The 18845-nt window shown below is 47.0% G+C and overlaps 1 pseudogene; it reads left to right on the top strand.

Moving 5' to 3' along the window:
• The first annotated feature begins 17524 nt into the window (after positions 1–17524).
• LOC123408316 lies at positions 17525–18399 on the top strand (annotated as a pseudogene).
• Positions 18400–18845: the final 446 nt, after the last annotated feature.

Here is an 18845-nt window from a genome sequence, read left to right as displayed (position 1 = left end):
CCAATGACGTGATCCAGTTATCAAGCAACAACACCTTGTTCATAATCAGAAGACACTGACTATCATTGATCAACTGGCTAGCCAACTAGAGGCATGCTAGGGACGGTGTTTTGTCTATGTATCCACACATGTAAATGAGTCTTCATTCAATACAATTATAGCATGGATAATAAACTATTATCTTGATACAGGAATTATAATAATAACTATACATGTATTATTGCCTCTAGGGCATAATTCCAACAGTCTCCCACTTGCACTAGAGTCAATAATCTAGCCCTCACATCACCATGTGAATTACATTGTAATAAATCTAACACCCATGCAGTTCTGGTGTCGATCATGTTTTGGCCGTGGAAGAGGTTTAGTCAGCGGGTCTGCTACATTCAGATCCGTGTGCACTTTGCATATATTTACGTCCTCTTCCTCGACGTAGTCGCGGATGAGGTTGAAGCGTCGTTTGATGTGTCTGGTCTTCTTGTGAAACCGTGGTTCCTTTGCTAAGGCAATGGCACCAGTGTTGTCACAGAACAAGGTTATTGGATTCGGTGCGCTTGGCACCACTCCAAGATCCGTCATGAACTGCTTCATCCAGACACCCTCCTTAGCCGCCTCCGAGGCAGCCATGTACTCCGCTTCACATGTAGAATCTGCTACGACGCTTTGCTTGGAACTGCACCAGCTTACTGCACCCCCATTAAGAATAAATACGTATCCGGTTTGCGACTTAGAGTCGTCCGGATCTGTGACAAAGCTTGCATCGACGTAACCTTTTACGGCGAGCTCTTCGTCACCTCCATACACGAGAAACATCTCCTTAGTCCTTTTCAGGTACTTCAGGATATTCTTGACCGCTGTCCAGTGATCCACTCCTGGATTACTCTGGAACCTGCCTGCCATACTTATGGCCAAGCTAACATCCGGTCTAGTGCACACCATCGCATACATGATAGAACCTATGGCTGAAGCATAGGGGACGGAGCGCATATGCTCTCTATCTTCATCAGTTGCTGGGCACTGAGTCTTACTCAATCTCGTACCTTGTAAAACTGGCAAGAACCCTTTCTTGGACTGTTCCATTTTGAACCTCTTCAAAACTTTATCAAGGTATGTGCTTTGTGAAAGTCCTATCAGGCGTTTTGATCTATCCCTATAGATCTTAATGCCTACAATGTAAGCAGCTTCTCCTAGGTCCTTCATAGAGAAACTTTTATTCAAGTAACCTTTCATGCTCTCCAAAAGCTCTACGTTGTTTCCAATCAGTAATATGTCATCCACATATAATATTAGAAACGCCACAGAGCTCCCACTCACTTTCTTGTAAATACAAGATTCTCCAACCACTTGTATAAACCCAAATGCTTTGATCACCTCATCAAAGCGTTTGTTCCAACTCCGAGATGCTTGCACCAGTCCATAAATGGATCGCTGGAGCTTGCACACCTTGTCAACATTTTTAGGATCGACAAAACCTTCGGGTTGCATCATATACAACTCTTCCTTAAGGAAACCGTTAAGGAACGCCGTTTTGACATCCATCTGCCAGATTTCATAATCGAAAAATACAGCTATTGCTAACATGATTCTGACGGACTTAAGCATCGCTACGGGTGAGAAAGTCTCATCGTAGTCGACTCCTGGAACTTGTGAAAAACCCTTTGCCACAAGTCGAGCTTTATAAACGTTCACATTACCGTCAGCGTCCGTCTTCTTCTTAAAGATCCATTTGTTCTGAATAGCCTTGCGGCCCTCAGGTAGTATCTCCAAAGTCCACACTTTGTTCTCATACATGGATCCTATCTCGGATTTCATGGCTTCTAGCCATTTGTTGGAATCTGGGCCCACCATTGCTTCTTCATAATTTGCAGGTTCATTGTTGTCTAACAACATGATTGATAAGACAGGATTGCCGTACCACTCTGGAGCAGCGCGTGATCTCGTCGACCTGCGTGGTTCAACAGAAACTTGAACTGGAGTTTCATGATCATCATCATTAACTTCCTCCTCAACCGGCGTCGCAACGACAGAGGTTTCCCCTTGCCCTGCGCCACCATCCAGAGGGATGAGAGGTTCGACAACCTCGTCAAGTTCTATCTTCCTCCCACTCAATTCTCTCGAGAGAAACTCCTTCTCGAGAAAAGCTCCGTTTTTAGCAACAAACACTTTGCCCTCGGATTTGAGATAGAAGGTGTACCCAATTGTCTCTTTTGGGTAACCTATGAAGACGCACTTTTCCGCTTTGGGTTCCAGCTTTTCAGGCTGAAGCTTTTTGACATAAGCATCACATCCCCAAACTTTAAGAAACGACAACTTTGGCCTTTTGCCATACCACAGTTCGTATGGTGTCGTCTCAACGGATTTTGATGGTGCCCTATTTAAAGTGAATGCAGCTGTTTCTAATGCATAACCCCAAAATGATAACGGCAAATCAGTAAGAGACATCATAGATCGCACCATCTCTAACAAAGTACGATTACGACGTTCGGGCACACCATTACGCTGTGGTGTTCCAGGCGGTGTTAACTGCGAAACAATTCCACATTGTCTTAAGTGAGCACCAAACTCGAAACTCAGATATTCACCCCCGCGATCAGACCGTAGGAACTTGATCTTCTTGTTACGATGATTTTCCACTTCACTCTGAAATTGCTTGAACTTTTCAAATGTTTCAGACTTGTGCTTCATCAAGTAGACATAACCATATCTACTTAAATCGTCAGTGAAGGTGAGAAAATAACGATATCCGCCGCGTGCCTCTACGCTCATTGGACCACATACATCGGTATGTATGATTTCCAACAAGTCACTTGCACGCTCCATTGTTCCGGAGAACGGAGTCTTAGTCATCTTGCCCATGAGGCATGGTTCGCACGTGTCAAGTGAATCAAAGTCAAGTGACTCCAAAAGTCCATCAGCATGGAGTTTCTTCATGCGCTTTACACCAATATGACCCAAGCGGCAGTGCCACAAAAATATGGCGCTATCATTTTTTACTCTAACTCTTTTGGTCTCAATGTTATGTATATGTGTATCGCTATCAAGATTCAATATGAACAATCCTCTCACATTCGGTGCATGACCATAAAAGATGTTACTCATAGAAATAGAACAACCATTATTCTCAGACTTAAAAGAGTAACCGTCTCGCAATAAACAAGATCCAGATATAATGTTCATGCTCAACGCAGGCACTAAATAACAATGATTTAAGTTCATCACTAATCCCGATGGTAGCTGAAGTGACACTGTGCCGACGGCGATTGCATCAACCTTGGAACCGTTTCCTACGCGCATCGTCACTTCGTCTTTCGCCAGCCTTCGTCTATTTCGCAGTTCCTGTTTCGAGTTGCAAATATGAGCAACAGAACCGGTATCGAATACCCAGGCACTACTACGAGAGCCGGTTAAGTACACATCAATAACATGTATATCAAATATACCTGATTTTTCTTTGCCCGCCTTCTTATCTGCTAGATACTTGGGGCAATTGCGCTTCCAGTGACCCATACCCTTGCAATAGAAACACTCCGTTTCAGGCTTAGGTCCAGCTTTGGGTTTCTTCGGCGGATTGGCAACAGGCTTGCCGCTCTTCTTCGAATTGCCCTTCTTGCCTTTGCCGTTTCTCTTGAAACTAGTGGTCTTGCTCACCATCAACACTTTATGCTCTTTACGGAGTTCTGACTCTGCGACTTTCAGCATCGCAAACAACTCGCCGGGAGACTTGTTCATCCCTTGCATGTTGTAGTTCAACACAAAGCCTTTATAGCTTGGCGGTAGTGATTGAAGGATTCTGTCAGTGATAGCTTCTTGCGGGAGTTCAATCCCTAGTTCAGCTAGACGGTTTGAGTACCCAGACATTTTGAGCACATGTTCACTGACAGACGAGTTTTCCTCCATCTTGCAAGCATAGAATTTATCGGAGGTCTCATACCTCTCGATCCGGGCGTTCTTCTGAAAGATAAACTACAACTCCCGGAACATCTCAAATGCTCCATGACGCTCAAAGCGACGTTGAAGTCCCGGTTCTAAGCCATACAAGACTGCACATTGAACTATTGAGTAGTCCTCCTTACGTGCTAACCAAGCGTTCTTAACATCCTGATCAGCCGTAGCGGGTGGTTCATCTCCTAGGGCAGCATTAAGGACATAATCCTTCTTCCCAGCTTGTAAAATTAGCTTAAGATTACGAGCCCAGTCTACAAAGTTGCTTCCATCATCTTTCAACTTAGCTTTCTCTAGGAACGTATTAAAATTCAGGATGACTGTCGCGTGAGCCATGATCTACAACACAAATATATTCAAAGTGGACTTAGACTATGTTCAAGATAATTAGAGTTCAACTTAATCAAATTATATGCTAAACTCCCACTCAAAAAGTACATCTCTCTAGTCATTTGAGTGGTTCATGATCCACTTACACTATCCCAAGTCCGATCATCACGTGAGTTGAGTATAGTTTCAGTGGTAAGCATCCCTATGCTAATCATATCAACTATATGATTCATGATCGACCTTTCGGTCTCATGTGTTCCGAGGCCATGTCTGCACATGCTAGGCTCGTCAAGCTTAACCCGAGTGTTCCGCGTGCGCAACTGTTTTGCACCCGTTGTATGTGAACGTTGAGTCTATCACACCCGATCATCACGTGGTGTCTCGAAACGACGAACTGTAGCAATGGTGCACAGTCGGGGAGAACACAATTTCGTCTTGAAATTTAGTGAGAGATCACCTCATAATGCTACCGTCGTTCTAAGCAAAATAAGGTGCATAAAAGGATTAACATCACATGCAATTCATAAGTGACATGATATGGCCATCATCACGTGCTTCTTGATCTCCATCACCAAAGCACCGGCACGATCTTCTTGTCACCGGCGCCACACCATGATCATCCATCAACGTGTTGCCATCGGGGTTGTCGTGCTACTTATGCTATTACTACTAAAGCTACATCCTAGCAAAATAGTAAACGCATCTGCAAGCACAAACGTTAGTATAAAGACAACCCTATGGCTCCTGCCGGTTGCCGTACCATCGACGTGCAAGTCGATATTTATATTGCAACATGATCATCTCATACATCCAATATATCACATCACATCGTTGGCCATATCACATCACAATCATACCCTGCAAAAACAAGTTAGACGTCCTCTAATTTTGTTGTTGCATGTTTTACGTGGTGACCAAGGGTATCTAGTAGGATCGCATCTTACTTACGCAAACACCACAACGGAGATATATGAGTTGCTATTTAACCTCATCCAAGGACCTCCTCGGTCAAATCCGATTCAACTAAAGTTGGAGAAACCGACACTTGCCAGTCGTCTTTGAGCAAAGGGGGTTACTCGTAACGATGAAACCAGTCTCTCGTAAACGTACGAGTAATGTCGGTCCAAGCCGCTTCAATCCAACAATACCGCGGAATCAAGAAAAGACTAAGGAGGGCAGCAAAACGCACATCACCGCCCACAAAAACTTTTGTGTTCTACTCGAGAAGACATCTACGCATGAACCTAGCTCATGATGCCACTGTTGGTGAACGTCGCATGGGAAACAAAAATTTTCCTACGCGCACGAAGACCTATCATGGTGATGTTCATCTACGAGAGGGGATGAGTGATCTACATACCCTTATAGACCGTACAACAGAAGCGTTAGAGAACGCGGTTGATGTAGTGAAACGTCCTCACGTCCCTCGATCCGCCCCGCGAACAATCCCGCGATCAGTCCCAGGATCTAGTACCGAACGGACGGCACCTCCGCGTTCAGCACACGTACAGCTCGACGATGATCTCGGCCTTCTTGATCCAGCAAGAGAGACGGAGAGGTAGAAGAGTTCTCCGGCAGCGTGACGGCGCTCCGGAGGTTGGTGATGATCTTGTCTCAGCAGGGCTCCGCCCGAGCTCCGCAGAAACGCGATCTAGAGGAAAAACCGTGGAGGTATGTGGTCGGGCTGCCGTGGAAAAGTCGTCCCAAATCAGCCCTAAAACCTCCGTATATATAGGTCGGAGGGAGGGAGCCTTGCCTTGGGGCTCAAGGAGCCCCAAGGGGGTCGGCCGAGTCCAAGGGGGAGGACTCTCCCCCCCCCAAACCGAGTTGGACTAGGTTTGGTGGGAGGGAGTCCTCCTCCCTTCCCACCTCCTCCTTTTTTTTTCCTCTTGATTTTTCTTCTCTTGGCGCATAGACCACTTGTGGGCTGTCCCACCAGCCCACTAAGGGCTGGTGTGTCTCCCCCAAGGCCTATGGGCTTCCCCGGGGTGGGTTGCCCCCCCCCCCCCGGTGAACTCCCGGAACCCATTCGTCATTCCCGGTACATTCCCGGTAACTCCGAAAACCTTCCGGTAATCAAATGAGGTCATCCTATATATCAATCTTCGTTTCCGGACCATTCCGGAAACCCTCGTGACGTCCGTGATCTCATCCGGGACTCCGAACAACATTCGGTAACCAACCATATAACTCAAATACGCATAAAACAACGTCGAACCTTAAGTGTGCAGACCCTGCGGGTTCGAGAACTATGTAGACATGACCCGAGAGACTCCTCGGTCAATATCCAATAGCGGGACTTGGATGCCCATATTGGATCCTACATATTCTACGAAGATCTTATTGTTTGAACCTCAGTGCCAAGGATTCGTATAATCCCGTATGTCATTCCCTTTGTCCTTCGGTATGTTACTTGCCCGAGATTCGATCGTGAGTATCCGCATACCTATTTCAATCTCGTTTTACCGGCAAGTCTCTTTACTCGTTCCGTAATACAAGATCCCGCAACTTACACTAAGTTACATTGCTTGCAAGGCTTGTGTGTGATGTTGTATTACCGAGTGGGCCCCGAGATACCTCTCCGTCACACGGAGCGACAAATCCCAGTCTTGATCCATACTAACTCAACTAACACCTTCGGAGATACCTGTAGAGCATCTTTATAGTCACCCAGTTACGTTGCGATGTTTGATACACATAAAGCATTCCTCCGGTGTCAGTGAGTTATATGATCTCATGGTCATAGGAATAAATACTTGACACGCAGAAAACAGTAGCAACAAAATGACACGATCAACATGCTACATCTATTAGTTTGGGTCTAGTCCATCACGTGATTCTCCCAATGACGTGATCTAGTTATCAAGCAACAACACCTTGTTCATAATCAGAAGACACTGACTATCATTGATCAACTGGCTAGCCAACTAGAGGCATGCTAGGGACGGTGTTTTGTCTATGTATCCACACATGTAAATGAGTCTTCATTCAATACAATTATAGCATGGATAATAAACTATTATCTTGATACAGGAATTATAATAATAACTATACATTTATTATTGCCTCTAGGGCATAATTCCAACACCTCCGTCACTGTCTGCAATGCATACATCTTTTGCTAGTACTTTCGCGGGCTTGGGTTTTAGTATTAAGAGCGTGTATGTTTTGGGGGATTAGGTGGTGGGGAATGGGAGTTTAAGATCCATGGGACTTAACTTCCCTTGATTAGGTCAGGGACATGAGAGTTAAGAGGGGCAGGGGAAAGGGAGTTCGGAGGCCAAACTCCCGTCAGACTGTTCCCCGGGGTACCCTAGTAATTCAACGTGGGAGTGGGAATTGACGGGGGGGGGGGGAAAACCGTGAGCTGGTCCTCACGTCCCGCGCGGCGCAAGGAGATAAGGCGCGAAGCTGCTAGAAAAAGCGCGGTAAAATCCTACCTGACTACCCCTATTTAGCAACGGTGCCATTCTTTCTCCAAACAAATCTTTGACCCAGTGATTTCTCTTCCTTCTGCAGAGATGGCGGCAAGCACGAACAAGAGCTGAGGTAGCCCTATTCTTCATCTTTCTATCTTGAATTCGTGGAGATTTTCTTGCCAATCCAACCTTCTTATGTATTGTATCTCATCTGATTTTGCAAACAAAACTGGATTCGTTGCTTTTCCCTTGACAAACTGATCCAGATCTGTTTTTCTTCCAATTTTTTCTCCTGCTTCACAGGTTGCAGATTTGTTTCAGCACTTTGTTTCCCCATTTCTAGAAGGAGAGCACTCACCAAAAGGCCGCAGGTGGGAAGTAATCCTTCATTTTCTATTTAATTTGTTTCCTTGTTTGATTCATACGGAAAAGTGTAGACAGGTTTAGGTCTTACTTAGTACATGATGGCTTTTCTAGAGGCATATGTGGGACATGTATGTATATAATTAGTGGATGAAATCTCTTGTACTTGCACAATTTATTTTGCTATTCTTCGGCTGTAGTTGTTCATCATCGTTGACTTGTCATTGTTGCTCCTACTTGCACATGTATAGAATCAATATTGTTCATGATGTTTGCTTCATACCCCTGTACTTCCTGAGTACAGTTTTAACTACACAATTGAGTGCCAAATGGAAACTGCAAGAAAATGACTGTGCATAAATTCTAATACAAACGGATATGTTAGGAGAAATTAACACTATTTCTTGCGGCTGGCTTGCTTCATGCTGCATATGTTTGAAAACATGTGAAATTCCTGCACTTTGAAAGATCTGAAACTTTATTATCTATAGAACTGTTACTATTTTCAGTATGAACGACTGAACAATACGCGTGATGATTACAAAGTGGTGTTTGTTCGTCAGGAGCTCAAGGCGGCCAAAAAATAAGTGAATATTCAGATTTATAATTTTGGATTCATAGTTTTATCTTTTAGCTCGGGACTACTCTTTTGCTTTTAAACTCGTTAGTAACAACATCTCATGCTTCCTGATTTATTTTACATTGCCTCACTCTAAAATGGTGTTTGTATTCAGTTTGTTGACTTTGTATACTGCCCATCATTTTTTACTTGGCCTTGATCGGTTCATATTATGTACTTCCTCCGTTCCTAAATATAAGTCTTTTAAGCGATTTCACTAAGGGTCTACATACGGAGCAAAATGATTGAATCTATACTCTAAAGTATGTCTATATACATCTGTATGTAGTCCACTAGTGAAATCTCTACAAAGACTTATATTTAGGAACGGAGGGAGTAGCTACTAAACAGTATCATTAACAACTCCCATTCCAACACCCCCTGAACCAAACAAAGGAAATTTATTTTCTAACAAATTCCCATAAATAATTCCCACCCTACACCAAACGTGGGAATATTGGGAGTAACAGTCCACATCCCATGTCTAATCCCTCAGCCAATTCCCTCTTAAAAATTGCCATTCCCTTTCCCAAACACGCTGCAAGGGTCTTGGGTTTTAGTTACGTCCCGGGCTTTCAAAATTCCACGACCGCGCCTAGGGATACCACTGAGTTGTTTCATGGCTCGTGTCACTAATGTTTGATTAGTATAGTGGGTCAAAGTAAATTCGAATGGATTTGAAAAGAAAAAAAGAAAAAAGGTAATTAAACTCGAATTCAGGGCTGTCGTGTTTCTTTTCTTTCCATATATACTCCAGCCTCCTTCAGCTTAAATCTTGCTCAATCGGGAGGGAGAAACAAACCGAAAAGAATACAAAATGGATTCGAAAAGGCGCATCGGAAGCCCATCAACCGATCCGCCTCCACGGTCCTGTCGCCGCCGGTTTAACGACCGGCCATTGGAGTGGAGGGTGTTGGCTTTAAAACCATAGATCAAATCACGACCGAAGCTAATACACGGACGTGTGTAAAGCTGGCTTGAAGCAAGCAAGCAAGCAAGCAGGTTAATGGATTCTTGAACCTGGCTTGCTAGCTAGCTCTAGTCGGTCGAGTTTCTTTCAGCGGCGTTGACGGAACTCAACGGAAAACGAATCGATAGCCGCAAGCTCGTATCGAGCCTGTTAACTTTGTATTGCTTTTCAATTGATCTTCTTGATCTTCTTGGTACAAAGACTACACAGGGGTATACGTATATATATTGCTAAGCTAGGCCTACTGCAAACCGACTCGGTTTGCAATACTACTACTAATCCTACTCGGTTTGCAATACTAACCAAATTAGGACACACGTGTACGTTTAGACTACAACTAGGTTAATTACTACATTCACCTCCTTAACCTTGTTGATATGTCTTCATTGCTTGCACTCCGACTTTCTTCCTCATCTCGATGAACTTCTGTCGACCGAGGGACTTGGTGAAAATATTGGCAAGCTGGTCCTTCGTATTCACGTGCAGAACTTCTATCATCCCTTCTTCCCCTTTCTTCTTGTAGCCGAGGGGTTGTTCCACGTACACTTCTTCTGTGAGATCACCGTTGAGGAAAGCGGATTTAACATCCATATGATGAACCTTCCAATCCTCTTGTGCTGCCAAAGCTAGGAGCACTCTCACCGTCTCGATTAGAGCAACCGGTGCAAACACCTCATCATAGTCAACTCCTTGACGTTGAACGTAGCCCTTTGCAACGAGGCTTGCCTTGTACTTCACAATGGCACCCTCCGTGTCCTTCTTTAACTTGTAAACCCACTTCAAACCTATCGTCTTTTGGTTTGGAGGTCGGGTCCACGTGCCATTGCTCTCAATTGCCTTCATCTCCTCATCCATGGCGTGTGTCCAGCTAGGACTTTTTCTCGCCTCTACGAAGTTCGCCGACTCCTCAACTCCGAACAGACATAGTCCGGAGTACTCGAGCGTAACTGGCTTTGTGTACTTGTAGACTTTCTTGAGGGTCTTGTAGCGACGAGGCCCTGAGGAGTCCGTTGTGGCTTGCGAAGGAGGCGACACAAATTGTGTCGGTGTTGATGCACTTGAGGAAGACGGCTGAGACCTTGGTGTGTCATCGACATCCGTGTCGTCGGCGTAGTCGTCGTGACCGTGACCATCATCTTGATTGTCGTCGTCACTATGCGCCTCGTTGTCGATGTTGTCGTCGAGATCTCCGTCCGTGTCGTGCGCGGCGTTGTCACTATCTCCTTGCGACCTATGCGCGTCGTCGTCGGTGTCGGCACCATGATGATCACTACCATTGTGGTCACCTTGGTTGGGCGTCTTGCCAATCACCTGGACATCCTCCCCTGCATCATCATCAGTTGGAAATTCAACTGCAAATATGTTACTGTTTGGAGCATCGTCGGCTGCGGCGCTCCAATTCCACGCTTGGTTTTCTTCAAACACGACGTCGCGTGAAATCCGTAGACGCTTGGTTTGTGGATCGTAGAAACGGTATGCCTTGGTGCCAGAACTGCTCTCGTATCCGATGAACACCATCTTGGTGCTACGATCGGCAAGCTTTGAGAGGTGCGGCTCCGCCGTCTTCACATGTGCCACGCAACCGAATGTCCATAGATGAGACACATTCGGCTTACGTCCGTAAATTGCTTCATACGGAGTCTTGCCGACCACCGCCTTCGTTGGAGCCCGGTTGAGAAGATAGACCGTCGTCGAGACAACTTCTCCCCAAAAAGTCCCCGGCAGGTTCTTGCTCTTGAGTAAACTCCTTGCCATGTCAACGACGGTTCGATTGCGCCTTTCAACGACCCCATTCTGCTGCGGCGTGTAAGGTGCCGTGAGGAACCTCTTTATGCCAATCTTCTCGTAGTAGTCGTTGAACTCATTCGACGTAAACTCTTCGCCGCGATCTGTCCGTAGAGCGCGAACCTTCAGCTTGTGTTCCATCTCTGTTGCAGCCTTCAATTTCTTGAACGCTTCAAACGCCTCATCTTTAGATTGTAGGAGAATGACCCACATATATCTCGAGTAGTCGTCTACCACAAGGAAGAAATACTTCTTTGCAGCGTGAGTTGCCGGGGTGATAGGGCCACATAGATCACCATGGAGCAGCTCGAGTGCATCACTTGCACGATAGGTAGACTGAGCAGGGAATGGCCTGCGGTGCTGTTTTCCAACCAAGCACCCGTCACATACTCGATCAATATGGTCGATAACTGGCATCCCTGATACCATCTCCATCTTTGACATCTTCTTCAAGGCGTAGAAGTTAACATGTCCAAATCTAGCATGCCATAACCACGAATCATCATCACTCTTGGCAAGCCAACACTCCGGTTGAGATTGATCAAGGTTGAGGATATAGAGCCTATTCCGTGTGCGATTAACACGAGCTAGCACGTTTCGGAGGTTGTCGAAGATCGTCATCACTCCGCTCTCTATATTCACCTTGCATCCATTCTCGTCAAGCTTCCCAATAGAGATGATGTTGTTGCGCAGCCGTGGGATGTAGTACACTCCGGTGAGTATGTGATGTTCGCCTGTGAGACCCTCAAAGAGGACAGATCCTTGCCCGCAAATCTCCACAGCTGAACCATCACCGAACTTGACCGAGCCTTCAACATCGAATTCCAGCTCGAGGAATTTCTCCTTGCACCCCGTCATGTGGTTACTAGCACCCGTGTCGAGATACCACGACACGTTCTGATCACCGGATAACTTTGGTGTCACTTTTTCCTCATGAAGTAGCACCTTCCGGCTTGGTTTCACAACCACCGTTTCAGCGAGATCACAAACTTCGGCCATCAGAAGACCTGGACCTTCGTCTTCCTGCTTTGCCAAATTTGCCTTGATCTCCCGCTTGTTAGGCTCCGGACAATTCTTTGCAAAGTGACCCATCTCGTTGCAGTTATAGCACTTGACCTCGGACATATCCAAGTTCCGTTGCTTTCGCCCTTTAGATCGGTCTGCCTTACCACGACCTTGTGGTTGGCCTTTTCCTTTGCCTTCTCCGGTTTGTCCGCCGCGCGTTGCGTTGCTTGAGCCTTCGTTGCCATCACGCCTTCCTTTGCTACTTGGGGACTCCCAATCTGTACGCGAGTACATGAGTTGGTCACTACCTCCTCCGTTGCCTTTTCGACAGCCACGAGCATTCTCTTCCCACGTCCGCAAGCGTCCAATCGCCTCCGTTATGGTCATGTCGTCGATGTCGTAAAGCTGCTCGAGCGTGCCGATGATGTACGTGAATTTGTCAGTCACTGAACTGAAAAATTTCTCCACAATCTCGGTCTCCTCGAGCTTTGCACCAAGCGCGCGGATCTCTCCCACCAAAGTAGTAAGACGCATGGCATAGTCGTTCACCGATTCAGTTTCCTCCATCTGCAACTTGTGAAATTGGCGCTTCAGCACTTGTGCCCGAGCCTTGGTGACGCGATCTTCTCCGATCCTCATCTCCTTGAGTGCGTTCCACGCCTCTCTTGCCGTCTCGAACTCCGCCAATGTCATTAGCACGGAATCCGGCACGGACTGGGCTATGGCGGCCATGGCACCTTCGTCGGACTCGTCATAGACGTCGTCGTCCGTGATTGCCTGCCACACTCGAAGGGTTCGGAGAATAATCTTCATCTTCACCGCCCACACGCCATAGTTGGCGTCGGTGAGCATCGGGTACTGGATGGGGATGTTGCGATGCGCCTGGACGTTGGCGCCGCTCGTTCCTCCACCACTGGTTGCTGACTTGACGCCCTTCTTCACCTTGTCGCCGTTCTTGTTCGCCTTGGCACCGCCTTTGCCGGACTTGACCGACTCAACGTCGCTGTCCGTCATCGTAGATCGTTGAGGCTCTGATACCAATTGTTGGCTTTTAAACCATAGATTAAATCACGACCGAAGCTAATACACGGACGTGTGTAAAGCTGGCTTGAAGCAAGCAAGCAAGCAGGTTAATGGATTCTTGAACCTGGCTTGCTAGCTAGCTCTAGTCGGTCGAGTTTCTTTCAGCGGCGTTGACGGAACTCAACGAAAAACGAATCGATAGCCGCAAGCTCGTATCGAGCCTGTTAACTTTGTATTGCTTTTCAATTGATCTTCTTGATCTTCTTGGTACAAAGACTACACAGGGGTATACGTATATATATTGCTAAGCTAGGCCTACTGCAAACCGACTCGGTTTGCAATACTACTACTAATCCTACTTGGTTTGCAATACTAACCAAATTAGGACACACGTGTACGTTTAGACTACAACTAGGTTAATTACTACAAAGGGACTTGCCAGTACTGCCCGGCGACGTCCTGTGGGTCATCCTGAGCCTGATCCCGCAAGCCGACGCCCTCCTCGGCGCGGGGCTCGCGTGCGCCTCGTGGTGGCGCGCGCGCGGGTGGCCGCGGGCGAGCCGCTGCTGCGGCGGCACATCGACCTCGCCGACGAGAAGACGTACCCACCGGCGGCGTGCCAGGCGATGGCGCGCGCCGCCGTGCGGCGCAGCGCCGACCGCTGCGAGTCCTTCCGCGGCCACGTCGACGGCGAAGTACTGCCCTTCCTCGTCCACAGGTAGCAGGCACGCACGCGTCGATCCATCGATCTCGTCTCCTGAATCTACAACACGGTCTGACATTAACTTGCACGCTGCGGATCCTGCACGACATGAGCAACTAGAAGTTCATAGAGGTGGTGGCGGAGAAGCTCCCGCTGCACGAGCAGCTCGTGCTGTCGCACGGCCTGATGCAGGGAGACTCGTTGGTCGCTCTCGCCCGCCAATGCCCACGCCTCCGGCTGCTCGACACCGGCCGCCGTGAGACCTTGTGCCCCATTGACAAAGCATTACGAAACAGGCTGGAGAGAAGATCAAGGATCTCCGGCTTCCGCACCTCCGTTGTGAAGTGAATGGCCGCTTCACCGCCGAAAGTCGCGGCAGCAGGTGCATTCATACTCGGTGCAAATGCATAAGCAGTAAGATGTTCTTTTTGAACAAAAGGTAAGTATGATGCATGGGACGCTGTACATGTATTATGGGAAAAGTTTACATTCACCTGACGGATTAAACATATATCAAATTGCAATGGTCTATAATGAGACTATGTTTTGCAACAAAACATGTACAGCGAAAATTTAATGTAACAAGACCTCACTTGCAAAAAAACATAACAAAACCTCAGTTGCAATTTTTCATTTTTACAACAAAGCGGTTGTTGCAAAAAAGGTTCTGCAATAGAACCTATATTGCAGAAATAATTCTATAAGAAGACTTATATTTCATTAAGAACACCTACAGTCGGGCGCCTCAAAATCCCTCTACCGTCCGGACGGACGGCGTGGTCACTCGCCGACAAAAACAAAATCAATCCAAACAGACGGCTCATATCGGCGTTAAAACGCCCAGACTCAATGCCATCCCTCATTTCTAACCTAAATATGGAATGGATATGCACATGCCCGGGCGCAACCACCATGTCAGACCCTGCCCACGCTGCCCCACCCGGACGCACATATATTCGTTCCCATCTGCTCCCTAGGCCATACCCTAGGCGCTCCACTCCACTTTGCACCTAGCTCCTGTCCGACAATCTCCAGCCTTCCCTAGCATGGCAGGCAGCGGTCTAACTCCAATAAGCCCAGATCCATCGACTGGGGGTGTTGTCCCATGTGGGTTGGAGGATGTAATGATCGTCTGTATTGCACTCCGCTACTCCCGGAAGGACTGCGCCCAACTGATGGAGGGTTCTGTCTCGCACGAGTCCATTGAGTCGGCCCATCGAGCGCTTGGATCCTCCGGGATTGGATCATCACAGTCCTCTCGGGAGCCTTGCGATCTTTCTTTCTCCATCACCGGTCTGTCGAAGTATTAGTCCTACTGGGACGTCTGTCCATCGTGAGAAGAAGAAGATGCGGGTGGCCGAGGCCCGGCTCGGTGTCGACATGGCGCATGGTAGCAACGTAAGCGGCGACGCGAGCTGCCGTAGAGGAGGAAGGCATCCACGCCCGCATCTTAAAGAGGCGTCAACGAAGGAACACACACACCCTCACCCGAGAGCAGAACTGGGTTGTATGTGCCATGTCCGGTCAGCCCCCCCCCCCAAGGTGGAGAAGGAGTAGGGCGACGGGTCAGACATCTCCGACGAAGAGCAGATCTAACTTGATCCATATTGTGTCTTCGACCGCTACTTTCACGAGATGGATGGCAAGGACGTCGGAAAGGGAAAGGACAACCGTGGATGATCCACCCCATAGCTAATATGTAGGTAGAATGCCAAAGTTTGGTAGTCCGATAGCATGTCCTGATGTAGTAATCCAACGGCGTGTGTTGCATCGCTTCTGTAGTTGCATGAGTTTATATAGATTTAAGGTATGCTAATTGAGGTGTCCGGCTGTGAGATTCTTTTTTTATGTGTGGCCGGTTAGTGCCCGGGGATGCGTCTTGACGTGTCCATGGGTGTTTGAGGGGCTGAATTTGTTAAGTAGATACTCCAAAGAACGCAAGAGGAACATATTCATCTCTTGCTATTTTTGCACATGACGCAAATTGCCATATAATAACATTGCATTTTAAATCCATGTTTTTTTCTCTCTAGAAACATCAGAATGCACAGCAGGGCCCAAACCCAACCTACGGTTCAATATAAGGCTAATTTAGAACGTTTAGTGTTTAATATGGGCTGTTTTTTCATGGCCCAAATCAAACCAAGCACCATATATAGGTTTAAAGGGTGAAGATGGACTTCTTTCAGCACATCAAAACCTCATTTTCTCCTCAAATAAGCTAAGTAGTTGTTGTGGAAAGAGAAACATATACTAGTGTTTTGGCATCTGTCCATATATGCATATTCATAGTTTCTATTTCAATCTTAGTACTGTACTATTAAAACAAAAGTAAAAGCTTACACAGTACATCCTGAACTGCCAACATGTTTTATATTTTGAAACAAAGGTAGTAGTTTTCTGTAACCCAGAAAAGATCTCGTCGTAAACCCTCAAAAACCTTAGAATGATAAACACAAGTAAAACCACAATTTTAAATCTTATATATATGATTTGTAAAAATCTGATGACAAAAAGTTCAGGAAATCGACAAATAGATCATCAAATTATGGTTTCTGAGGCTAGTATGCGAATGGTTAGCTTTTTTATAGGAATTTGCGAGAAGCTGAATAAACAAATGCTTTCTTTACAATATATATAGCCGAGCTGTTTGTCACTTGTAATTTCTGTTATTTCTCGTGTTCTTTGTACTAACAGTGTATATATATTATAACTTTTTTGCGAATCAACATGTGGTTGGATGGTTAGCGTGACTGTGGTATCTCAGTCCATCAGGATTTAAATTTTGGTGTTTGCATTATTTTTGAGATTATTTTAGAATTTTCGACGATGCGCATTCAGTGGGAGGAGACGTTTCTGTTAACGACGATGCGCCTACGACGACTTCATAAATTTCAAGATGATATGCAGATTCGGTCTCTTAAATGTAATCATAAAAATGGAGTATGCATATGTGCTTAACAAGGGTGAGTGTATATTTATTTTGCGGGTAACTACCATGATATACTTGATGAATACATCAAAAGTTTTTTTGAGAAAAAAAGACCAAGGTTGAACGTGGATTGTGAGATTCGGCTTGGTTTAAAATTGTTGTTGATGCGTCGTGTCACTCCTCTTGAAATAAACGCACTTTTTTTTGCGACTTTTGTGATACAAACGTAAGTTGGTCAAAGTATAAACTCGGATGAGACTATCCTCCTGCTATTCTATAATTCGTGGCCGTCCGGTTTAGCGTCGACGGTCAGATATTCACGTTTCTTTCCACGTTCAGGTTTAGGGTTGTCTACTACTACCTCCTTATATTATCTGGCTGATGACGGCAGGAAGGCTGATTGCAGGCGGGCGAAAAAACCTAACGAAACAAGATGGGAATAAGGTCGAGGAGGCGAACCAGAGCCACAGCAACCGATCCGCCGTCCCCCCCCCCCCCCCCCCCCCCCCCCGGCGCCGCCGCAAGATGGATGTGCATAGCTTTCCCTGGTCGGTGATGTGGAGGGACTGAGCGGCGCTGCCCCGCGACGTCCTGTGCCTCATCCTCAGCCTTGTCCCGCAGGCCGACATCCTCCACGGCGCGGGGCGCGTGTGCGTCTCTTGGCGGCGACGAGCCGCTGTTGTGGCGGCACATCGACGTCGCTGCCGACAAGGACAAGGACGCAGACCCACCGGTGTGGTGGCAGGCGATGGCATGTACTGCGGTGCGGCGCAGCGCCGGCCACTGCGAGTCCTTCCGCGGCCGCGTCGACGACATTTTCCTGCTCTACCTAGTAGACAGGTGGGCACGCGCCGATCTAGGATATGGTCACACATTGACACGTACAGTACATCTCCCTATCCTGCCTTATCTTATAATTCTTGGTAACCACAGGGCGCCATTGTTGCGGAGCCTTCACGTGACGTGCCGCTACAACATGGGGCGCATGGAAAGAGAGATCTTCATGGCCATGGTGGTGAAGAAGCTCCCTCTGCTGGAGCAGCTCGTGCTGTCGGGCGGCCTGATCGAGCAGGCCACGTTGACCGCCTTCGCCGACCACTGCCCACGCCTCCAGCTGCTCGACGCCGGCGGCTGTTACACATGGAACCCCATAAACACAACGTTGCGAGCGAGGCTGAAGAGGATGATCAAGGATGTCCGGCTGCCAGGCCTGGCCGGCAGGTGCGGGGGATCGTTCCGCATGTGGCGTCCTCGGACGAGAGGTTTGCGCGGTCGCAAGTATCCACTAGTGGGGGACTGGGCCTTTAGCCCCGGCCCGTAATAAACTGTAGTCCCGGTTCACCAACCGGGCCTGTTTCAAGCCGGGACTAAAGGTGCTTCATGTGGGCGCCTCGTAGCGCCCCAGGGGCAGGCCCTGTAGTCCCGGTTTGTTACACGGACCGGGACTAAAGAGTTTCAGATTTTGCTTATTTTTGAGGTTTTTTGAATGGAATTATTTTTGGGTTTTAGGGTTTTAGGGTTTAGGTGTTCGGGAGATTAACGTGATGCCTCGTTTGGTGTTCGCGAATTAGTTTTCATATAATCTAAATAGAAATAATTATGCATATATATATATATATATATATATATATATATACAATTATATATATTCGGGAGATTAACTTATCTTACAAGCGAGCGTATATATACAATTATATGCAGATCTGAATTATCGGGACTAGAGCCCGTATATTCGATTACATGGATGAACATCA

Source organism: Hordeum vulgare, chromosome 7H, assembly GCF_904849725.1.
Source record: "Hordeum vulgare subsp. vulgare chromosome 7H, MorexV3_pseudomolecules_assembly, whole genome shotgun sequence".
NCBI classification, from domain to species: domain Eukaryota; kingdom Viridiplantae; phylum Streptophyta; class Magnoliopsida; order Poales; family Poaceae; genus Hordeum; species Hordeum vulgare.
This window is presented reverse-complemented; position numbering and strand designations above follow the sequence as displayed.